Here is a 17251-nt window from a genome sequence, read left to right on the forward strand (position 1 = left end):
CTGGACTAGCCTTGTTACTCGTGCTGGTATAAGAACCTGAGCGGTTCCTCCCACTTGGGCGAGTACTTGGGAAGGAGTCTCCCTTGCGGGGTGCTCTGGAAAAGAGTGGCCCTACCTTGGGCCTTGATCGATGCTTGACAAAATCCTTCAGATCCTCTGGCAGCGACATCTGGAAGAGCTCCCTCCACCTAGCCAGTCTGTCCTTCAGAGCGCTCGAAGAAAGCGCATTGCACGCGGTACAAGCTTGCCAGCCGAGGTCGGGGCCAAGGCAGCAGAGGCAAAGGTAGTGGGGGTCTGACATAGGAAAGAGCCCTTCGCAGGCTGAAAACCTGCTGAACCCTGTTGATGTCGACATGGGCCAAGGAAGAGCGTGAAGCCTGACGACCGAGTGCCTAAATGTAAAAAAGACAAAAAGACAGAAGTATCCACGCCTGGCATTACATATCCGAAGCCAAACCCAGGAGCACTTGTGAATTTGTACCGTTCCCGTCAACGCGGAAAATGGGACAGGGGTGTGTTGCTGGAGGGGGCCGTGAGGGCAGCGCATACTCCCAGGGCCGCACCCCTGCGCACCTCTAAATTTAAAGGGGAAGAAAGTTTTTCTCTTGTGAAAAAGGTTCCGTTTGCCGTCCCTACGAAGGGGCGCCCATACAGTATGGAGGAAAGGGGACAGGACGTAAGTGAGTAAACTGTTTACTAGGTCTTCCCCCAAACACAGATTTATAAATACAGGTAAGTAATAACAGAAAACAGATAATACACTTTAGTTGGAAGCACTGCATTAGGGAACACATACAATGTCAAGATAATAAAGGTGCAAAATGTACACTCGCCACTGGCTAGGGATATTGGACTGTTGGCGAGTAAATGTATAGATATTTCTTTATTTAATTGTGTAATAATTTTTACAAAAAAAAAAGGTCTGGCAGTCGAAGTTAAAAATACATCAATTCATTAAGTCTTTTGAATCCTTGCGTGTGTAAACAAATCTTACTGTAGTTTCAAGGTCAGCCGGATATTTCTCTTTCCGACAGTTCCATTCGAAGATAGATTGCAATCAGGTCCTACTGCCATTTTATTGGTCTCCACAAATCTAGAATAAAGTTCCCGTTGCCATATCCTATTTCCAGAGTGAGAGAGCTCTGCTGCCAATGTTGCTTCCCTGCTGTTTTCTTTTTCTTTTGCAGCATTGCCTCCCTTTCACCTCTATGGTCCCACTCACTAACTTCAACACTAAGCTCATATTTTCATTAGAATTCACATATATAAAACATAACCAAGTTAGACATGGAGCTCAGGCAATTCACCAGATTTTGGTCAATCTTACCCACCTGCCACTTATCAGTATTCCAAAGATTTTCCTACAGTTTCACTTTCTATTAAGGTTATTCGTAAGACATTCTAGTTGTCTTTGGTGAAACATTACTGCTTCGTTTTATATAGAAGATGTAAATAAATCCCTGTTAGCATATGTGTCACTCCACTGGTTATGTCAGATACTTTCATTGAAAACTAAATGCCTAGCCATTACGTTCCATTAGTAGGTTCAACTACTAATCTCCCTACAACTAAATTTGATAGTAGTAACAGCAGAACATAGCCTACATCTTCCCATTCTTTGCATCAGAAGAACAAGTTACTTCTTACCTTGTAACGTTCTTTCAATGGGATGTTCCTCCGACGTATTCCTTATCTTAGATATCTCTTTCCAGCTTTGCTGGCCTCGGAAATTTTTTTCTCTCTAGAGGGCGCTGCGCGTCGACGTCCGTGAAGTCGACAGCCGCCGTATCGACGTCGACGTCATCCTGCCTATAAAGGCCGCGCGCAGCGTCCATTGCGCAGTTCCGTTTTGTAGCCCACAATAATTCTTTCTGGACTAGACTAATCACCCTGAAGGAGCGTAAGCTGCAACAACAAGGGAAGTAGTACTGCGGGGATGGATGGGAGGGTCGATAAGGAATACGTCGGAGGAACATCCCATCGAAAGAACGTTACAAGGTAAGCAGTAACTTGTTCTTCGAAGAGATTGTGTCCTCCGACGTATTCCTGATCTTAGATAGGCTCCCATAGCAGCATTCTGTTATTGGAGGTGGGAGTACTGACTTTATGCTTCCTCTTATTGATGAATAGAGTGTAATACTGCCCTTCCAAACCTAGTTTCCTGACTGCAGGAGGAATCCAACTTGTAAAACCGTGTAAAGGTATGGACGGACGACCATGTGGCAGCCGCACATATGTCTCGAACCGGCACTCCTCTTTTGAAGGCCGATGAAGCTGCGATACCTCTGGTCGAATGAGCCCTAAGATTTTGAGGGGGCTCTTTTCCTGCCAGTTTATAGCATTCCAAAATGGCTAAAATAATCCATCTGGAAATGGTCTGCTTAGTTATCGGTAGCCCCAGCTTGTGACCTGCGTAGCCTACAAACAGCTGGTCTGCTTGTCTTATCCTAGCCAGTCTACTAATGTAAAAACTTAAAGCCCTTCTTGGGTCCAGCCTGTGCAACCTCTCTTCCTTTTTCCCCGGATGGGGAGGAGAATAGAAAGATGGAAGGGTAATCTTCTGTGTGATATGAAATTCAGAAACCACCTTTGGGAGGAAATTAGGCTTCACTTGCAGAAAAACTTTGTCTTTGTGAAAGATTGTATGAGGGGGTTTACAAGAAAGAGCTTGTAACTCGCTCACCCTTCTAGCAGATGTAAGTGCTACTAATAAAACACTCTTAAGGGTAAGAAACCTTAACGAACAAGAGTGGAGTGGTTCGAAAGGTGTGCCCATCAGGAAAGTTAGGACTAAATTTAAATCCCATAGGGGAACCTGGAATGGTCTTGGGGGATAAACGTTAGTTAACCCCTTTAGAAACTGTATTACCAAGGGTAACTTGAAATAGGATGGTTCTTCCGCAGTGCGCTTAAAGATGGATAGCGCTGCGAGATAGCCCTTGATGGTGCCAACTTGAAGGCCTGAATTCGCTAAATAAAGTAGGAAGGACAAAACCATTGGTGTACCACATGAAAAGGGATCGGTATTCTTTTCCCTACACCAGCTGCAAAATCTGTTCCAGCGGCAGCGGTATAAAGATTTTGTTGCTGGCCTTCTTGCCGAAAGCAACACCTCCATAACGTCATCAGGGAGGTCCCAATCCTTGTACCTCAGCCTTTCAGAAGCCAAGCGTGAAGGTTGAGGGTTTTGATGTCTGGATGGAGAACCTGACCTCCCTTCTGTGAGAGCAGATTCTCTCTGAGTGGAAGTCGAATTGGAGGGCACATGGACAAGTCTAGAAGGTCCGGGTACCACGTTCTCCTGGCCCAATCCGGGGCAATTAGGATCATGGTTTTCCGGAATCTTCTCAACCTCCTGATCATTTGAGGAATGACAGGGACTGGTGGAAACGCGTACAGGAGTGGAAACTCCCAGTCCACTATGAACACGTCTCCCAGAGCTCCTCTCGGGGGGAATTCCCTTGAACAGAACAGATCGCACTTCCTGTTGACACTGGTGGCGAACAGATCCACCTGAGGGGTTCCCCAAAGAGCGAAGATCTCTTGAAGGACTTCCTGAGCTAGTTCCCACTCGTGGGAGACTGTGCTCTGCCTGCTCAGAGCGTCCGCTGTCAAGTTCCTCTCTCCGGCTAGGTGAACTGCCGATAGAGAGATTCCTTCTTGGATTGCCCAAAACCAGAGCTGCATGTCACGTCCCCCGGTTTCTTAGGGTATCCTTATGCCCAGGGGAGAAGGCCCTGGCGGTTAACTTGGCGTTTGCGGCAACGCCGACGCCACCGCCGGTAATCAACTACATCTCCCAAGAAGACGATGCCCGCAAGGAACCTTTGGAACGTTGTTACTTTCTTTTTACGTGCGTTCCACGCCTCGATTTCAATTCACTTCCTATAATTGGCCGCGCCACCAGTAAGCCGGTGCTCCTAAACCATTGCGTTACGCGAGCTACGCTCTTGGAATAAGTTCCTTTTCTCCTATTCCTTGCCTTTCTGGTTCCTGAATTCTAAGTTGACCTTGGACCTTGTTATCGCCTCCTTGGTTCTGCCTTAGACCTTCGTTTGATCAACTCCTCTGCTCGACCACGGAATACACCTCGGACTTCTTTTGGATTATGCTTCTCATGTCTGGTTTCCGGCTCCCTTCAACCCCGTAGTTTTCGAATCATTCCTGGCCACCCGCTTCCCGGAGAAACATCACTTGTGAGATTATTGGGACGCTTTGCTGTGTTCATCACTTGTGGGATTTTTTGGGACGCTTTGCTGTGCTCTCATTTACTCCGCCCCCTTGGGTCTTGAGACACTTGGCTTCACTCCTTGGATAGCGGGACGCTCTGCTGTTTTCTTTGTCTACTTGCTTTTGGAACATTTGATTTGTTTTCACTCATTGGATTGGGGGACACTCTTCTGTTGACATCACTAATCCATCATTGAGGGAAGTCTATGGTCCCGCTTCTTTCAAGCAGAAAAAACTTCCCTTGACCTTCACGCATTCCCATTCTTGTGTATTGTCACAAGTAGGTATTCTGCTGAAGGAACGGAATACACAGGTAAGCTTGTTGGGCTCGGAGAGGGTAGAGGGATTGGAGTTGTCAACAAACGGTATGTAATATTTGCTTTGTTTGTTTTCTTCCCTCTAGCTCCGCTGTGCGTTCTGCCTTTTTGCCTGAGCCCTTGGCCTGACAGGTGTTTCTTTTCCCTGCAAGCTGTGCTCTCAGGAAGGAAGTCTGAATTACTTTAGCGGCATCTACCCAAGTGATTTCTCAGACTGATCGTGGAAACCACGAAGTGCGACAGATTTAGGAGCCTAATACTGGTGCCTGTCTGTCCAAGATGGATCCTAATGCGGATCCTATGGCTGCTATGATGCAAGCCTTTACCACGTTACGCACAGACATGGCAGCAGCACATGCCGCTTTGCACCAACGCATGGATGTCATGCAAAGCTTTGTGCAACCCTTACCGGTGGATGAGGAGTTTGGGGATGTTCCTGCTCCTGTACCACCACCAGTTCCTCCGACACCCCTAGCCCCTGTGGTTTTGCCGGGTCCTTTTCCATTGGCACCACCGGAACGCTTCACGGGAGATCCAAAAACGTATAGGACATTTGTCAATCAATGTCGTTTACATTTCCTATGCCGTCCCTTGGCATTCCCTGATTCTGAAACAAAAGCAGCCTTTGTGCTTTCTCATCTAGGGGGAATGGCTGCGGCCTGGGCGAATCCGTTGTTGGAGTCCAATGACCCGGTCTTGTACGATTTCGACGCCCTACTAGTTGCCATGAATCTGGTCTTTGACACCAGATATAAGGCTCAGGCTTCGGATTTAGAGTTCTTGGCAATATCCCAGGGGAAACAACCTCTTTTGGCGTATTTAGCCCGATTTAATCAGCTGGCCGCAGAGACCTCTTGGCCTGAATCAAAAAAGGCGGCAGTCTTTTATAGGGGGTTATCAGACGAACTTAAGGACGCATTGTCCGTGGTCCCTTCTATCCCTTCAGTATTTCCTGAATTGCTTGATTTGGTGTTACAGGTCGATGCTCGGATGCAACAAAGGCGTGGAGAACGCCGTTACCTCGATCCTCGCCCTGGCAAATCCGAATTGGGATCTTCCCCAACCTCTGGAGAGGTAGAACCCATGCAAATTGGGGCAGTAAAAGGTCCCCTCTCAAAAGCAGAGAGGGAGAGAAGAATGCAAAACAATCTGTGCCTGTATTGTGGACAAACGGGACATTTCATTCGTGTCTGCCCTAAACGCCCTGTTAAACGGGCGGGAAACGCCGCGACCCGTCCCTAAACCGAGCCGACGTGACGGGTCAGCCTTCCAATGGCTCATTCCTTCAGACAGCTGCCGCACACATATATTTAGATATGTCTTTCATGTTGCCCAACTCTCAAGCCTTTTCTAGTCCAGTCATGATAGATTCCGGGGCAACAGGTAATTATATGGATGAACATTTGGCAGCAACCTATGGTATCCCGGTAGACCCTAAGGAGTCACCAGAACTTGTCTATGCAGTAGATGGCTCTTGTTTGGTTTCGGGTCATGTTGTAAAACAAACACAACTCTTGCGGATGAGCACAACGGAAGGGCATACAGAATACCTGTCCTTCGATCTCATTTCCACACCGCAATTTGGGGTCATCTTGGGCCTCCCATGGTTGCGTAAACATAACCCTATCATTGATTGGGTGGAACAAACAGTGCTTTTTTCTTCTCCCCTGTGTCTGAAGGACTGCTTTCCAGTTCACGGGACATTCCATCCATCTCCATGTAAAGCTCTGATTTCAAGTATCCTCACTTGTAACGCTACTACTATGATGACGGTAGAAATACCTTCTGCATATCAGGACCTGATTGAGGTGTTTGATGAAGGTTTGTCTGAACAACTGCCGCCACATCGGGAATATGACTGTCCGATTGATTTGGTATCTAATGCCATTCTCCCCCACGGAAGGATATATTCTTTGGCACGGCCTGAAGAGGAACTCCTAAAGGAGTACGATGAGAAATCTCTGAGATTGGGCCATATAAGACCTTCACGTTCTCCAGCTGCTTCCCCGATTTTTTTTGTCCCAAAAAAAGAAGGGGATCTCCGGCCTTGTGTAGATTATCGTGCACTTAACGCTGTGACAATCAAAAACCAATATCCGTTGCCCCTCATTTCGGAGTTGTTGGATCGCCTCACTACAGCCAAACTCTTTACGAAACTAGATCTAAGGGGGGCTTACAATCTGGTGAGAGAGCGTGCGGGCGACGAGTGGAAGACCGCCTTTAAGTGCAAATACGGCCTTTTTGAATACCTAGTAATGCCGTTTGGCTTATGTAACGCCCCCGCAACCTTCCAACACTTTGTCAATGACATCTTCCGAGATCTGTTGGATGTTTTCGTTGTGATATATCTGGATGATATTTTGATATTCTCGGAAACATTATCACAACATGAGAACCATGTCCGGACGGTATTACTCCGTCTTCGGGAACATGGGTTATATGCAAAGGCTGAAAAATGCGTCTTCCATGCTTCCTCTGTGGAGTTTTTAGGATTCGTGATATCCTCTCAGGGTGTTCATATGCATGATGCAAAGATACGAGCAGTCCTTGATTGGCCTGCTCCTACTTCGCTTAAGGGTTTGCAATCTTTCCTAGGATTTGCTAACTTTTATAGACGCTTTATTGCATCCTTTTCGGCCATTGTAGTCCCATTGACACGCCTTACCAGTCCCTCAGTTCCCTTTTGTTGGGACACTCAGGCTCAGGACGCCTTTCAGGCCTTGAAAGAGGCATTCACTACGGCTCCGGTCTTGCTACATCCAAACCCCCTATTACCGTTCATCGTTGAAGCTGATGCCTCTGCCCTTGCCCTTGGGGCGATCTTATCTCAAAAATGCCCCACGACTCGGCAACTACACCCAGTAGCCTTCTTTTCCAGGAAATTGACTTCTCCGGAAAAACATTATACTATAATGGAACGTGAACTATTGGCTATTCGAGCTGCTTTTAAGGAGTGGAGACACCATCTACTGGGCGGTCGACACCCTGTCACGGTTTACACGGACCACCGTAACCTACAAGCTCTATCCACGGTGAAATGTACCCACTCTAGACAAATCAGATGGCATTTGTTTTTTGCACAATTCAATTTCACGGTTACTTATCGACCGGGCCCCTTGCATGGCAAGGCCGATGCACTTTCTCGTATCGGAGTTGATATCCCCCTCGAGGAGGCAGTCCTTCCTGTTTTGCCACACAACACGGTTATGTGTGTCTGTGCTGCAACCGGTTCCTTATTAGAACGGATCCGCCACTGGGCTGCTGACCATGGGGAGGTACTTCAAGGGCTAAAAGCACAAATGATATCGGGATTACCTTATGTACAGGAACGTCTATATATCCCTGATGCTCGGACTCGGTTACAGGCCCTAAACTGGTCCCATGATACTCGCCTGGCGGCTCATCCAGGACAAACTAAGACAACTGATCTACTCCTCCGGTGGTGTTGGTGGCCCAATATGAAACAGGATGTGGCAGACTATGTATCTAAATGTGCTGTCTGTACACAATGCAAAACGGTACCTGGAAAACCGGTGGGGCTTCTTCAGAAAATGCCCATCCCATCACGCCCATGGCACACTGTGTCACTTGATTTTGTGGTAGAGTTACCACCGGTCCAGGGGTTAACCACTATCTTGGTGCTGGTAGATGCCTTCACCAAGATGGCACGGTTTGTCCCCTGCAGTGGTGTTCCTTCTGCTCCTGCATTGGCCAAGTTGTTTTTTGAGCAGGTGGTCCGCCTATTCGGCCTCCCTCTGATTCTTATCTCAGATCGTGGATCCCAATTCACTTCGTTTTTTTGGTTGGCTCTCACTCGATTTCTTGGCATTGACGTTCGCCTATCCTCAGCATACCATCCTCAGACGGACGGGCAGACAGAACGCCTTAATGCCACAATGGAGCAGTATCTCCGATGTTTGTGTCTACAATATCAATCGGACTGGCTGTCTGTATTGGGGGCTGCGGAATTCGCTTACAATAATGCCTGCCATGCATCGGCTGGTTGTTCACCCTTCTATGCCATGTATGGGTTACATCCTCGAGTTCTACCATCCACCCTTCCTTCAGTGGCACGAGTACCCGCAGCTCAGGCAACAGCCCAGTCGTTACGGTCTATCCGTGCCGCTGTGCTTCAGCACCTACACCAAGCACAGGATCGCACGAAACGAAATGCTGATAGGCATCGCAGGTCAGCCCCGGAGTATCACCTGGGGGACAAGGTCTGGCTATCCACTGTGCACCTTCGCATACCAGGCAAACGTAAGTTGAATCCCCGCTACGTGGGTCCCTATCCCATCACGCGATGCATCAATGCAGTGGCCTATCGTTTGGGCATACCCTCAACTTGGAAGATCCACCCCGTGTTCCATGTCTCCCTGTTACGGCCTTATGTTGCCGGTACACGTTTGGGTGATCGTCCCGCTCCCATTGCGATTCAGGGGGAAGAGGAATATGAGGTTCAGGCCATATTAGATACTCGAGTAATCCGGGGCACTCGGTATTATCTAGTAGATTGGAAAGGCTATGGCCCCGAAGATCGTACCTGGGAACCCGCCTCAAATCTTCACGCTCCGCGTCTTTTGCGGGCGTTTCTCCGGTCTAAGGGTCCAGGACCCGGAGGAGGCTCTTCTTTGAGGAGGGGTACTGTCACGTCCCCCGGTTTCTTAGGGTATCCTTATGCCCAGGGGAGAAGGCCCTGGCGGTTAACTTGGCGTTTGCGGCAACGCCGACGCCACCGCCGGTAATCAACTACATCTCCCAAGAAGACGATGCCCGCAAGGAACCTTTGGAACGTTGTTACTTTCTTTTTACGTGCGTTCCACGCCTCGATTTCAATTCACTTCCTATAATTGGCCGCGCCACCAGTAAGCCGGTGCTCCTAAACCATTGCGTTACGCGAGCTACGCTCTTGGAATAAGTTCCTTTTCTCCTATTCCTTGCCTTTCTGGTTCCTGAATTCTAAGTTGACCTTGGACCTTGTTATCGCCTCCTTGGTTCTGCCTTAGACCTTCGTTTGATCAACTCCTCTGCTCGACCACGGAATACACCTCGGACTTCTTTTGGATTATGCTTCTCATGTCTGGTTTCCGGCTCCCTTCAACCCCGTAGTTTTCGAATCATTCCTGGCCACCCGCTTCCCGGAGAAACATCACTTGTGAGATTATTGGGACGCTTTGCTGTGTTCATCACTTGTGGGATTTTTTGGGACGCTTTGCTGTGCTCATCATTTACTCCGCCCCCTTGGGTCTTGAGACACTTGGCTTCACTCCTTGGATAGCGGGATGCTCTGCTGTTTTCTTTGTCTACTTGCTTTTGGAACATTTGATTTGTTTTCACTCATTGGATTGGGGGACACTCTTCTGTTGACATCACTAATCCATCATTGAGGGAAGTCTATGGTCCCGCTTCTTTCAAGCAGAAAAAACTTCCCTTGACCTTCACGCATTCCCATTCTTGTGTATTGTCACAAGTAGGTATTCTGCTGAAGGAACGGAATACACAGGTAAGCTTGTGGGGCTCGGAGAGGGTAGAGGGATTGGAGTTGTCAACAAACGGTATGTAATATTTGCTTTGTTTGTTTTCTTCCCTCTAGCTCCGCTGTGCGTTCTGCCTTTTTGACTGAGCCCTTGGCCTGACAGGTGTTTCTTTTCCCTGCAAGCTGTGCTCTCAGGAAGGAAGTCTGAATTACTTTAGCGGCATCTACCCAAGTGATTTCTCAGACTGATCGTGGAAACCACGAAGTGCGACACTGCATCACCTCTCTGCACAGTGGTAGTGATCCTACGCCTCCTCTTTTGTTGAGGTAATGCATGGCCACTGTTTTGTCCGTCATTATCGGCACATTCTTTCCTTGTACAGATGGCAGAAAAGCCTTCAGCGCAAGTCTGATGGCCCTCAGCTCTAACAGGTTGATATGTAGTCTGGACTCCGATGGAGACCAATGACCGCTGATCGTCAAGTTGTTGGCGTGGGCTCCCCACCCTGTAAGTGAGGCATCCGTGACTACTGTTATCTCCGGCCAAGGTTGCCAAAACTGCTCTCCTTTCAGAATATTCTCCTGACAGGCCCACCACTGAAGGTCTCGAGCCACCCTGTCGGGAACCTGAAGAAGATCTGTCATTCTCCCTGAGAATTGTGACCACTGAGTTCTCAGTGCCCACTAGAGAGATCTCATTCTCAGGCGAGCCTCTGGCACTAGGAAAATGCAGGATGCCATGAGGCCTAGCAACCTCAAAAAGTCGAAGGCTGGGAGACGTTGGGCATTTTGAAACTTGGTGACCATCTGTAGAATATCTTGAGCCCTCACCTCTGGTGGCGAGGCTTTTCCCAGGGAAGTGTCCAGGATCGCTCCGATGAACTGGAGTCTCTGCGATGGTATCATTTGTGACTTCTTTAAATTGAGGGAGAAGCCCAGTCTGTGAAGGGAGTGGCAACCATAATCTAGCTGGATCTGAGCTTGTTCCGAAGATACAGCTCTGATCAACCAATCGTCCAGGTAGGGGTAGACGTGAATCCCTTCCCTCAGACTTGCAGCCACTACCCACATTAACTTGGTGAAGACCCTCGGGGTGGAGGTCAGCCCAAATGGCAGAACTCGAAATTGATAATGAGAGTTGCCAATTGCGAACCTCAGGTATTTCCTGTGTTTTAGATGGATTAGCACATGGAAATAAGCGTCCTGAAGGTCCAGAGATACCAACCAGTCCTGGAACTGAAGAGCCTGAAGGATCTGAGAGAGCGTTACCATCTTGAATTTGTCTTTCCTGAGGAATTTGTTCAATTCCCGCAAGTCCAAGATGGGTCTCAGTCCTCTGTCTTTCTTTGGTATGAGAAAGTAAGGGGAGTACCAGCCCTTGTTCCTCTCCGCTACAGGTACTGGTTCTATGGCACCTTTCTCTAGCAGGTTTAAAATTTCCTGCAAGAGGAGCGGATCTGGAGCTTTTTGAGAGCTGATCTCCGGTGGATGACTCTGAGGTATGCGTAGGAGAGGCAGGCAGTAACCTTGTGCAACTGTCTCCAATGCCCAAGCATCTGACTTGATAGCCTGCCACTCCGCCAGATGTTGAGTTAACCTGCCTCCTACAGGTGTCTTGTGAGGGAAGTCCTCAGAGTGGTTTAGGGCCGGCTGATGCAGATGGTAAAGAGGCACCTGCTGTTGCTGCGGCTTTTGAATATCTACCCCGTCCACCTCGGGTAGTTCTTCTTTGTCCCCTTTGAGCCGGTCGTCCTCTACATCTTTCGAATGCGGAGTAGAAGCAAAAAGACTTGCCTCTCGCAGAGGTTCCTGTGGGACGAAAAAGTGTCTGACGGATTGCAGCGCCTAGGGATTTTGCTGCTGCCTTTGATGTTTGCAGTTTTTCTAAACTGTCATCCGCCTTTTTCCCAAACAAAGAAGAGCCATCAAATGGCATGTTCAAGAGCCTGGCTTGCACATCTGGGGCAAAGCCAGACTTTCTCAACTAAGCAAATCTCCTGGTTGTACTTGCCGCCATTGCTCTGCTGATACTGTCAGCCGAGTCAATGCCCGTCTGTAGGGATTCACACATAGCGTCTTTACCGTCCCTTATGATAATTAGGAACGCCTCCCTTTCTTCTCCCACTGGGATGCAGTCAGCCGCTGTAGAAGCACACTCCCAAAGTGTATGGCTAAATCTAGCAAGGGTGCAAGTAGCATTAATAGATTTTAACGCCATGCTATATGCCGAAAAGACTTTCTTAGCCATAGCATTGTATTTCTTATCGTCCCTGTCCTGTGGGAAGGTAGGGTAAGCAGTCTTGATGTCAGTAGAAGATGCTGCCTGTACCACCAGACTTTTTGGGGATGGGCGTTTGGACAAAAACTCCGGGTCTGCAGAAGATAACCTGTATTTAGCAGACAGTTTTTTATTTACTGACGGGACGACATCTGGGGTTTCCCAGTTCATCATTATTTTTCTTTGAAGAGCTTTATGAAAAGGTACTACAGGATCCTCCTGTGGACCTTTATCAAGAATATTCGTGAGGTCATCCTGTTGGAACGCCGGTGAAGTTGTTGACCACCCCATACATTCTGTAATCCTGGCCATTAAGGCTCTATAAGGGGTTTCAGCATGCTCCCCCGGGTCCGGCCTAGCAAACTCCACCTCTGGGGAAGCGTCTAAACCACTTGCCTCATGTAAGGAATCATGGAGTTCCTTTAATCTGCATTCCTCTGAGGATAACTCCTCTTGAACTGGGGTTGCAGATCCCTGCAACTCAAATGGCTCTTCTTGATCAGACAGTTCTCCCTCTTCCATAATTGAAGACATTGTTCTCAATTGGTCTGAGCTCACAAAGGGTGTGAAACCCATCTCCAAGGCAGAGGGTGCCAAACTTGTCGTAATCGGCCTCGAAAACGTCGATGTCGTCGACGTCGAAGGCTTCGAAAGTGGCGTCAAACAAAGGTGGAGGCCTAGAGATCTTCGATAGAATCGGAATTCTGCTCGAGGATGTCGACAATCTCGACGACATCGAAGACCTGGGAATAGCCACAGGGTGCGCCGCAACCGTGACTTTCCTTGGCGTCGACGCCAGTGTTGAGGATGGCGTCGAGTCGACAGACCCGTGTGTCGAAGGTCCCTTCGACAACGGCGTCGAAGACACCGACCTCGGCGTCGACGGAACCTTCGTCGACGGCATCGACGGAACCTTCGAAGAAGGATTCGAGGTCTTTGCTTTACTTGAGGGTTCGTGACGCACTCGAGAAGCTTCCTTCGCCGGGTGCTGCGACTCGCGGCGTTTTGGACCTTCGGGTCTTTCGAACAGAGCATCGCTCTCGGCAGTCTTCGACGCTCATCATATTTTTTCGGAATTCCTCCCATTCAGCCCCGGAACTATGCTTCGTGGGGCAAGGGATTCTCTTAGGTGAAACAGAGGAAGAGGAGGACGAAGAAGGGGATCTTCGGCGTCTCCTTTTCGAGTGCTTTGATCTTGAAGAGTGATGGGACCCGCTTCGAGAGCTGGAGCGCGAATGGTGACGAGGAGACGAATGTCTCGACTTCGTCGAGGAAGAAGAAGCTTAAGAAGTGTTACCTTTTTCCAGCTTCCCCCTACGCTCCTTCAGTGCTTTAGCTGTCATGGACATACAGTCCTCACACTCCGAACAATGGTGTTCAGCTCCCAAACACCACAGACAGACCCTGTGAGGGTCCGTTAGCGACATCTTTTTTCCACAGTCTCGGCACTTTTTAAAACCGGACCGAGGGGTCGTCGGTTCAGACGAGGAAGCCATCGAGTATGGATCGAATATCTCGAGGAAAATTGAATAATATATATACGAAACTGAGCAACGATATTCCGAGGCACTGAGTAAGCGCGGAAAAACGGAACTGAGCAACGGCCGCTGCGCGCGACCTCTATAGGCAGGATGACGTAGACGTCGATACGGCGGCTGTCGAGGGACATCGACTCGGCGGACGTCGACGCGCAGCGCCCTCTAGAGAAAAAATTTCCGAGGCCAGCAAAGCTGGAAAGAGATATCTAAGATAAGGAATACGTCGGAGGACACAATCCCTTCGAATGTAACTTTAAAGATAAATGCAAAATCTGATCCCAGTTTTGATGTGTAGAAAGATTTGATGCTCACAAATTACACCAAATACCTCAATACTCGCACATTAAAATCTAATAGGACTCCTAGAAATGATAAAGAAAACTCATCATGGGATTAAAATTACTGCTTCATGTGCCAAACCGGAGGAAATCCCTTTTTCACATTCAGCTTTTGCCTATGCCTTACTCAATTTTTAATGCAGCCAATAATAACAAGAATCCATCCGATTCTCACCCACTTGCTGCCATTACTGCCAATTCCAAAGTAATTCCAGTTCAGACTTCAAATCTTTCCACCGGTCAAGTGATTGTGTTGGAGACTACAAACTACCCTACCAAAAACCAAGAAGTAAAGTCTGAATGAATGGAATACTAAAAAGTAAATCTATTAAACTCCTGTGCTTCAACACCTCTTCACAGATACTGCCATAAGTGTTATCTTACATAATTTCAAAACAAAATGAAAAAACAATTTCACAACTAACAAGCTATTTGTACCTTTTCACGAGCACCAATCGCCAAAACTGTGCCACATAAGTGTTCGACTAATACCGAACACCATTTTGTTACACAACACTGCCTTTCAATTATGGAAGTATCTTGAGTATCAGCCTCAGATGGTTTGCTTCATCAAGATTAGTTTGCTCAAGCCAAGAGCACCATCTCCTCAACCAATACCCAAAGAAGGATGAAGAACAATGAAACAGGCACCCACAGCATATTTTGGTTGACGGAAATCCAGAAAGTGCTCAGTTGTTGGCACTCGCTCTGAACAGCACAGAGGAGGCTGCTCACCACACAATTAGCATAGTTAATGCTTTTCTTCAATTCAGCAAAAAAAGAAAGCTGCACATGCCTTAAACATATGCACTCAGAAGTGTCAACATTTTCAGACACAGTGATTGCCAAGGTCTAAAAAAAGTAAGTTCTGCAGTATCTACTTAAAGACCCTCATTCCCCATAGTCCAGTCAGCATGTGTGACAAAAAGTTGCTCTCACACCATCAGGAATTTAGGAGATGCCAGGGGAGGTTTCCAGGAAATACGTGCTCAAAAGGACACTGAATTGCCCAGATGCCAATGCAGGTGCCAACAAATAACTAAGTTAAAGAATTTATTTTTTTAATTTTATTTTTTATTTGTTTTAGCTGGGGAACCAGCCTTTCAAATATTTTAACAAAGACATTACATATTAACTCAGCAAAACAAACAAATATTTTAACATAAACATTACATATTAAAACAAAAAGATGACAATGTTATACAAACTCTTTAAAAAAAATGGTTAATTAGACTTACTAATCAAATAGTTAAGAATATAACTCTCTACCTATTATTTGCACAAGTTACAATTTTAAGATCTTCCAGAAAAGGGAAGAAATAATTAAAAAACAATGAAATAAAAGTATAGTTATACTCTGTTTTCTATTGAGCTTGAATTCAAAGTGAAATATTACAAGAAGCTCTATTTACAATACTCAAGGATTCCTTAGGTCTGATAAATTCAAAGATTGCATAAAATCTACCAAAGCTACATTTACTGTCGGCCTATAGCTGTCAAACGAGGCCCTCCATAATATCTCCGGGTCAGTTATGTACTCCCTAAAAAAAACACTGGAAGAACAAAATTCTCTAATTAGTTAAAGCTGTGCATTTCATTGGTAAATGTCCAATTGTCTCCATCTCAGTCAGGAGAGAACAAGTTCAGCCTTATCCTCAAATAAAGGTCTTCTTCTCGGATCCGGTAACCTAGACAGATATGGTTGCGGTGTGTTGAATTTTTTTATCTCAAAGGCGTGATCCTTGAACAATCGGAGCTTACAACAACGTTCTCTATTATGGGACCAGTCACTCAGCCATAGCTTTTTTTTTTTTAGCTCGATTAGGGTTTTCAATAAGCAAGCTCTCATTAATGCACTCGTCCGCCATAATAGATTGTATTTTTGTTCTCCAAATTTTAATCATTATGTGTTCAGATGTTACCACATATTTTGATATGATATTCATGATAGAATCTTGGTCATCGGTCATTAAATATTTTCTGTACAAGCATAGAAGCCTCCAAATATATACTGCATATAACAAAACCAAACCAAGCTAGTGCCGTATTGTTCAGATAGGCACTGTTTGTGGTAAACCCAATACTGCTCACAAGAAGGAGCCCTCCATTTTATGCCACAAGGATTCAGCTTGCCATGGTCTTGTTTCAGATCAAGACAGGCCACTTTTTCTTTTTTTTTTTTTTTTTTAAAGTAAAAAAACTATAGCTGGTGAATAGGAAAACTTCCCGTACTTGACCTGTATAATACGAGCTTGCAAAATACCCGTTTTCAACTTCGCCTTTCTCGATGATAAGGCTTATCGTTTACATCTGAACCGACTACTAGGCACAAACACTTATATTCATGTACCACCTCCAGATTTATGCCTTGTAAAGGCCAAACGAGAGTGGTGGTAGATCGCTTCATGACACAGTACCACCATGATCTTACACTTTTCCTTATTGATACTCAAAAAGGTTCCTTATGACATAGCTCTCCAGCTGTAAAAGGAGGACGAGCAGGCCCCTGGGGGTTTTAGCCAACAGCACAAGTTCAACAGCATAGAACAGCCAGGGAACCTTGGAGCATCAGCTGGGACATCTGCAAACTCATGGCATATCAGCCACGAAGAAATTAAAAAGTGTGCATGCCAACAGACACCCCAGTTTCAGACCCCTAACCGTTTCAATTGGATCTGTGAGACTACCATCCAGGGATAAATGCACCTGTATGGTAGTATTCCGTTGTAATTCGCTAATCCAATTAACTACATTTTCTGGACACAGGGGCATACTTAATTTCTCTATGAGCAACTCACGGCCAATACAGTCGAAAGCTGCTGCAAAATCGATGTAAGCCATGTATAAGGGCTGCTTTTTCAGTAACTCCTGCGACTTAACTGCCTGCAGAACATGCAGGTTTATAGAGGTCCCCATTGATACCAGGCATGAATCCAGTTTGGTTTGGATCATGCAGCCCATCTTTAGCCAGCCATTTATTAAGATCTCTCAAAATTAATCTAGCAAAAAGCTTCCCTGGCACATCAAACAAGGTAATAGGTCTATAATTACCAGGTCGGGATTGGGTGCCCTTT

The 17251-nt window shown here is 46.8% G+C and overlaps 1 protein-coding gene across 2 annotated transcripts in view; it reads right to left on the reverse strand.

Annotated features, from left to right (window-relative positions):
- PDE7A (phosphodiesterase 7A) overlaps window positions 1-17251 on the reverse strand; it is a 1871135-nt gene that overhangs the window by 1147945 nt on the left and 705939 nt on the right. The window lies entirely within an intron of this gene.

This window comes from Ambystoma mexicanum, chromosome 5q (genome assembly GCF_040938575.1).
Source record: "Ambystoma mexicanum isolate Mex_15411 chromosome 5q, UKY_AmexF1_1, whole genome shotgun sequence".
Classification (NCBI taxonomy): domain Eukaryota; kingdom Metazoa; phylum Chordata; class Amphibia; order Caudata; family Ambystomatidae; genus Ambystoma; species Ambystoma mexicanum.